This window comes from Parus major, chromosome 13 (assembly GCF_001522545.3).
Source record: "Parus major isolate Abel chromosome 13, Parus_major1.1, whole genome shotgun sequence".
Taxonomy (NCBI): Eukaryota; Metazoa; Chordata; class Aves; order Passeriformes; family Paridae; genus Parus; species Parus major.
In genome coordinates, this window is record NC_031782.1 from 3,585,067 (window position 1) to 3,591,317 (window position 6,251).

At 49.2% G+C, this 6,251-nt stretch overlaps 1 long non-coding RNA gene across 1 annotated transcript in view; it reads left to right on the forward strand.

Moving 5' to 3' along the window:
• LOC107210811 overlaps positions 1-4,665 on the forward strand; it is a 35,336-nt gene extending 30,671 nt beyond the window's left edge. The window contains exon 2 of the long non-coding RNA XR_004499353.1: positions 4,352-4,665. This is a non-coding gene — a long non-coding RNA (uncharacterized LOC107210811). The remainder of the gene's footprint in view (positions 1-4,351) is intronic.
• Positions 4,666-6,251: the final 1,586 nt, after the last annotated feature.

Genomic DNA, 6,251 nt, shown 5'->3' on the forward strand with positions numbered 1-6,251 from the left:
AGTGGGGGTTACTATCTTTCTGTTACATCCCGATATCTTCCGAGTCACCAGGCCCTGCTTCTGCATATTCCCCCCTCTTTATCCCTAATCAAATTTGCTAGAATATAAGGTGTATTAGTCTTAAAAATTCTAACGTTATTTTCTATATATCTGTCTCTAATCGTTTTGTCTAACTTATCTATATTATAAAAAGTTTTAAAAGTAGATATTATAAACTTGAGTAAAATATAGGGTACACTATACTTAACTAAAAGGCTAAAAACTTATAAATTAGATACTGCAGTTTTTCATTAGTAAGCATAAGGCACATGCAGTGACCAAGTGTATTTTTAAAGCATCTGTTGCCTTTCTATAAACAGAATGTTAACTCTTTCTAGTCAGCTCTTAACAAAGGACACAAGCTTATTTAAAATAGACGGTTTTTCAATTATCTGCAAGTCTTCATCAATTTTCATTTGTAGCTGAGACAGTCTCTGTTGTTGGGTCACGATGGCAGAGACACTTGTGGCAGCACCAGTTGCTCTCAGGTTAAGCAGCATCGCTCTGGTCACACCTGCCACCAGTTCTCTTTTCTGAAGTCGGGTGTGTCTCTTGGCTTGCAGGCTTAACTCTTCATCCAGGTGGAACAGAACCCTGGCAACAATCACAACTTACACACAAAAATTGTTAGAAGCACTGAAGTTATAAACTGATAGGCATAGGGTAATCATTGTCCCGTCTGTGCTTATCAGCTGTTGCAGGCTGGAGCTTTGCAGTTTAGGATTTATTGGTGACTGGATCCCCTGTCTCCCCTCTGTTACCTGGACTGGGAACGCTAGCACAGCTGAAGGGACCCAGCTGGAATATGCAGCTTTTCTCTGTCTCCAGTCCGTGAAAGGAGTATCCTCTCTCAGTTATTTTATAATGTGGAGGGGGGTATTCTTGTTTATCTTTGTTGTTTCTTTTTCTAAGGACTCGGCCTCCGACCATTCGTCTTCGCTAGTATCTCGGTCAGAGTCGGAACTCAACTGGCTGGCCAATTCCCGTTTCCAGTGCCTTTTGGTTGGGCTCCGGCCCCGCCTACACCCTTGTGGGGGGCTGTTCCCTCCCTCCTGGCTCTCCCCACCCTTCAGTCCACCCTCCACTCTGCCTTTCACCTCACCTTTCACTCCGCCCTTCACTCCATGCTCTGTTCCTCCCTCTGCTCCACCCTCCTCTCTTTTCCCCCTCCTTCACATTCCTTTCCCTCTCCCTGACTACTTCCCCCACATCTTATCTCTTTCACTTCAGTTTCTCTTTCTTCTTCACCTTCCTTTTCTCTCCCATCCCCCCGACTATGTTCATCTCTCAATGCCAGTGTTTGTTCCTTGTTCTCACTGAGGATGTTCCTTTCCCGCTCTATGTCTTTTTGCTCAGTGCCATTTTGAGGTACATCTTGGGGCGGTGGTTCCCCCTGGGCTTTTCCCATGGCACCCCTAGCTTCTTCTGTTAACTTTTTCCAAAAAAACTTCTGCTCTCTGTTGTCTCTCTGAGAGCAGATAAGGATTCAGAGACTGAGGGGACGTGTCACCCTCTTGGGCCCCTTTTGGCTCAGCTGAGCTGCTCTCATCTGGGGGCTGTAAAGTCTGGGTGGCGGCTCTGATCCCAAATTTTGGGGTGGCCAGCAGAAAGTTTCTTGCCACCCTCCAGGTCTCTTTGGCAAGGGTTTTAGTACATCTGTCCCACACCTTAGGGTGGATAATCTTTACTAGCTGATTCATGAACCCAATATACAAAAGCCTTGAAATAGCAAGAGTAAAAGAATTAGGTTTACAATTTAATTGCAATCCGATCTTTATCAGGGCTTCCATCTTCCTTCTGGTCGTAGGGACGTTTCCCTCGCCAGGACTGGTCCAGCTGTCCTGACTGCTGCTCCCGTTTTCAGGTAATCCTCGCTTTCTGGGTTTGAATCCTGCTTTTCAAATTTGGCTTCCCGGGTTCCGGCACCAAATGTCTTTTAAGCAAGGCAGACACCCTGGTTCAAGAACAGCATGGTGGCCATGCCCAGACCACTTGGTCCATTGCACAGACATCAATGTGATGGATGGCAAAATGGCATTTATTGCTGGAGAATTTGACCTTTTATAACCTAGGTTCACTGTGTTACTCCCATCTGCTTTCATCACAGCTAGGTGCTATTGGCTAATTGCAGGAGGCATTACCATACTAAAGAGGAGGGGGGTTTGCTATCTTTCTGTTACATCCCGATATCTTCCGAGCCGCCAGGCCCTGCTTCTGCAGGTTGTGGAGCAGGTTCTGAAGCTGGAGCCGGTTCTGGAGCGGGTTCTGAGAGCATCTTGTCCTGATTCCCGGGGTGGGTGGTTGACAATCGCTGGCATGGCCAGCTCCAGGAGCGGTTCCGGAGCGGGTCCCGGAGCGGTTCCGGAGCGGGTCCCGGAGCGGTCCCAGAGCGGGTCCCGGAGCGGGTCCCGGAGCAGTTCCCGGAGCGGATCCCGGAGCGGATCCCGGAGCGGGTCCCGGAGCGGGTCCCGGAGCGGTCCCGGAGCGGGTCCCGGAGCGGGTCCCGGAGCGGTCCCGGAGCGGTCCCGGAGCGGGTCCCGGAGCGGATCCCGGAGCGGGTCCCGGAGCGGGTTCCAGAGCGGGTTCCGGAGCAGTTCCGGAGCGGTTCTAGAGCGGTTCTGGATCGGTTCTAGAGCGGTTCTAGAGCGGGTTCCGGAGCGGTTCTAGAGCGGGTTCCGGATCGGTCCTAGAGCGGTTCTAGAGCGGGTTCCGGATCGGTTCTAGAGCGGTTCTAGAGCGGGTTCCGGATCGGTTCTAGAGCGGTTCTAGAGTGGGTTCCGGAGCGGTTCTAGAGCGGTTTTAGAGCGGGTTCCGGATCGGTTCTAGAGCGGTTCTAGAGCGGGTTCCGGATCGGTTCTAGAGCGGTTCCAGAGTGGGTTCCGGAGCGGTTCTAGAGCGGTTCTAGAGCGGGTTCCGGAGCGGTTCTAGAGCGGTTCTAGAGCGGGTTCCGGATCGGTTCTAGAGTGGGTTCTGGAGCGGGTTCCGGAGCTGGAGCCAGTTCTGGAGTGGGTTCTGAGACCATCTTGTCCCGATCCCCAGGGTGGGTGGTTGGCAATCCCTGGCTCTCTGAAGAGCCAAGGCAGAATGATGCTGTCAACTCAGAATGGCTCAGTAGCTATAGATCAGAGCAGGAAACCTCTAGCTCAGAGAGATATCATGATGGAACCCATCTGACTGGGCTGTCTTATTCCTGCCCTAAGCAGGGTGAGTTCCTCTTATCTGGGACCTTTGTTTCTATGGGATCAAAACAAGCTCTGAGCTGCAGCTGTGATTGAAACCATCTTGGCCTTTCTGAACCCTTCTCTTCCTGAAGCTGGGGTTGGTGTGTGGCTCTCCAAGCCAGAAGACTGATGTCAGGATTGCTTCACTCAGCAACGCTGGGTAAGGGCTAATAAACACCACTAAGAGCTTGCTAATAGCTCTAATTGTACGGCAGCTGATGCTTCATAAGTGGTTCTTTCCTCCTCCACCCCTTCCTTGCAGCTATTTCCTGGTGGAGTTTAGGAAGGTGAGGTGGATTAATGCTACTTTGGGAGACAGTCAAGATTCCCAGCTGCAAAGTTACATTTTCCTCTTGTTTTTTATTTTTTAAATTTTTTTTAAATATCTTTTTTTAAATTTTTTTTTTTTGCAGGCGGTCTGGCACGGTTTTCTCAGGGCAGCCGTCTGCTTCTAGGCTGAGCTGAGGTGTGGGTGATACATTTGTCGCAGTGTGTTGCTGGGAATATGCCTAATTTGGGAGTTTGATAGTCCAGAGGTAGAATGAAAATGAAGCTTTGATGAGTTCCTCACCCTTGTTGATGGGGCCTTTCCTGGCTTTGAGAGGATCAGAAGTTGCTTTCCAAAACGCATGAGGAAGAGAAGGAATTTTGTTTAAAAAAAAAAAAAAGGAAGAAAAATGAAAGCTTTGCTGTAGTTTTCTTTGTACATTTTGTTCATTTCTGTCTCTGGTTGCTGGTGTTTTTGTTTTTTACCTCGAGTACTTCCTGCAGTAATAGAGATTTGCATGTCAAGTCTTTAGCTGTCTTGTGACAAGTGAGATTTTTAAGCTGCATTTTTTTTTTTTAATTAGCCAAGGATCCTGAGCACGAAGTCTGTGCACAGATGCTGTGCAGAGCAGGTGCTCAGGGGCCCATCAATGTTCAGCATCTATTCCCTGGCTGTTTGTCACTGTGGGGGCTGTGCACAGGAACCCTGGGGTCCCCCTGGGCCAGGTTTGGAGGTCCCATCACCGGTGACACTCTGTGATGCTCCCCAGCCCTTGCCTTGGAGAGCATCTCTCATGTTTCTCATCCCACTTCTCTGCTTACAGACACGGTGTCTCTTCTGTACATGAGCTGGCCTGAGCTGAAGAATTCCACGCTCCTACAGCAGCGTCATGGAAAACACCACTTGCCACAGCACAGAACGAGGTGGGTTGCGAAGTTTTGCAGAGACTGAGACAGCAAAGCCATGGGGATCTGCTGTTCCTTGGCTTCAGGATCCTAATTCTGGCTCTGTTCTCCTACACCTTCGATTACAGTTCCTATAACGCAGCTGAACAACCTGCTGTGCAACCTTCCTCCACAGGGATTCATGGGCATATTTTGAAAGCCTCTTTGCTCCAAGCCCCCACAAAAAAAAAAAGGAAAATCAAACCAAACATACTTTGGAATAAGCTACTGGAGCAGATGACTTGGAAATGGCTCTTGCCTAGCTCTGGCATTGGATGCAGGCATATATCCCCTGGTTCTGTGGACTTGAAAGCAAGTGAGCACAGTGATTGTGGTAGCAGGTCTTCTGTCCTTCTTACAGAGATAAAAGCAAGGAGCAGACTGGATTTTTGTGGGAGAGAGAGCTTTTCAAGAAATACCCTCCTTGAAACCTCTTATGGAAATAAAAGAAACATCTACAGCTGTGAAAGAAGCTAAAAAAGCTGTCCCTCCCACAGTCTGGGACAGTCACTGCAAAGTTGGGATTTGTTCTTTGTGTTTGGACATGAGGGGTACAGTCTCCCTATGGATCCTGGGGGAGGGAAACAGGGCATTGCACAGAAAAAAAGAGCTTTTGAGGGAGGGCCACATCATTTACTGCCGTGTTTTGTGTGGGTGCTAAGGGTGGGGAAGTAGAGGAGGGTAAAATGGAATCTGGGGGCTCAGTAATAAATTGAGATAAAGGCTCAACATCTCCCTGGGGTGATTTTAAATGGGGTCTGTGTGTCTGAAGATCCAAGGGGGTTTGCAGGGAGGAGGATGTTTGTCTGTCTGGGACAACAGTGCTTTTGGGCAGGGATTCAGCCACATCTAGAAATAACATGGGATAAAATTCTTTCTGCAACAGCAGAGCTGTGACCTTTGGGGTTATTTCACTTTCTAAAGGAGAGCTGAATTCCTCCTTTGGGAATCAGTGAAAAAACATTCCTTCAAATATGACCAAACACTCGGCATGTTCTCTGCTGGTGACAGCACTGCAGAATGCAGTGGAGATGAGTGCTCCTTTTTCCCAATATCCCTTCCCAGCTGGGGTTTCCCAAGTACTCTTGGATGATGGTGGTTTTTGAGGACATCAGAGTCATCAAATTTTTGAGGATGTGCAGCTCATCAAATGCTGGCATCAGTGCCTGGAAGACATGGGGTCCCTTTGGAAATGCAGCAAGGATTTTCCATGCTTCCTGGAAGCTGTGCTGGGAGGATGCGATTCCCAGCTTCTTGAGGAGGTGCAGAGCGCTCTGCTAATCCTCTGCATCCCAAGCCCTGCCTGTGCCAGGGAAAGGAGTGTGCAGGTTCTGGCTATGAAGTTTAGGCAGCCTCTTTCTGGCAGCCTCTGCCTGGATTTGGCAGGCAGGGGGACTTTGTGACATTTATTTCTTGTCTCTGGGAGCGTGGAGGAGCCTCAAATGTCCTGACCTTGTGCCATGCCTGCTGTGACACTGAGAAGGTGGCTTGTGCTCTGCTAGTCTGTGGCACAGAACACTTCCTTCTGCATTTCCCACCAAACTGATGGGAGCACGATGAGAGAATTGCTGTGGTGACTTCAGGTGGAACAAACCCACAAAGCAAATTGAGCAAGTCGAGACACAAAAAGGCTGAAGCTTTTTAAAGGGGAAAAAAGAGCCCTGGGTGTGCTGTGAGCCACATGCTGGCTCCTGAGGGTCTGGGCTTGTGCTGTCAGGAAAGACAAAGCTGCCAAGACCTTGCTTGGTTGTTTGGGGTTTTTTTGAGCCAGGTTGACAT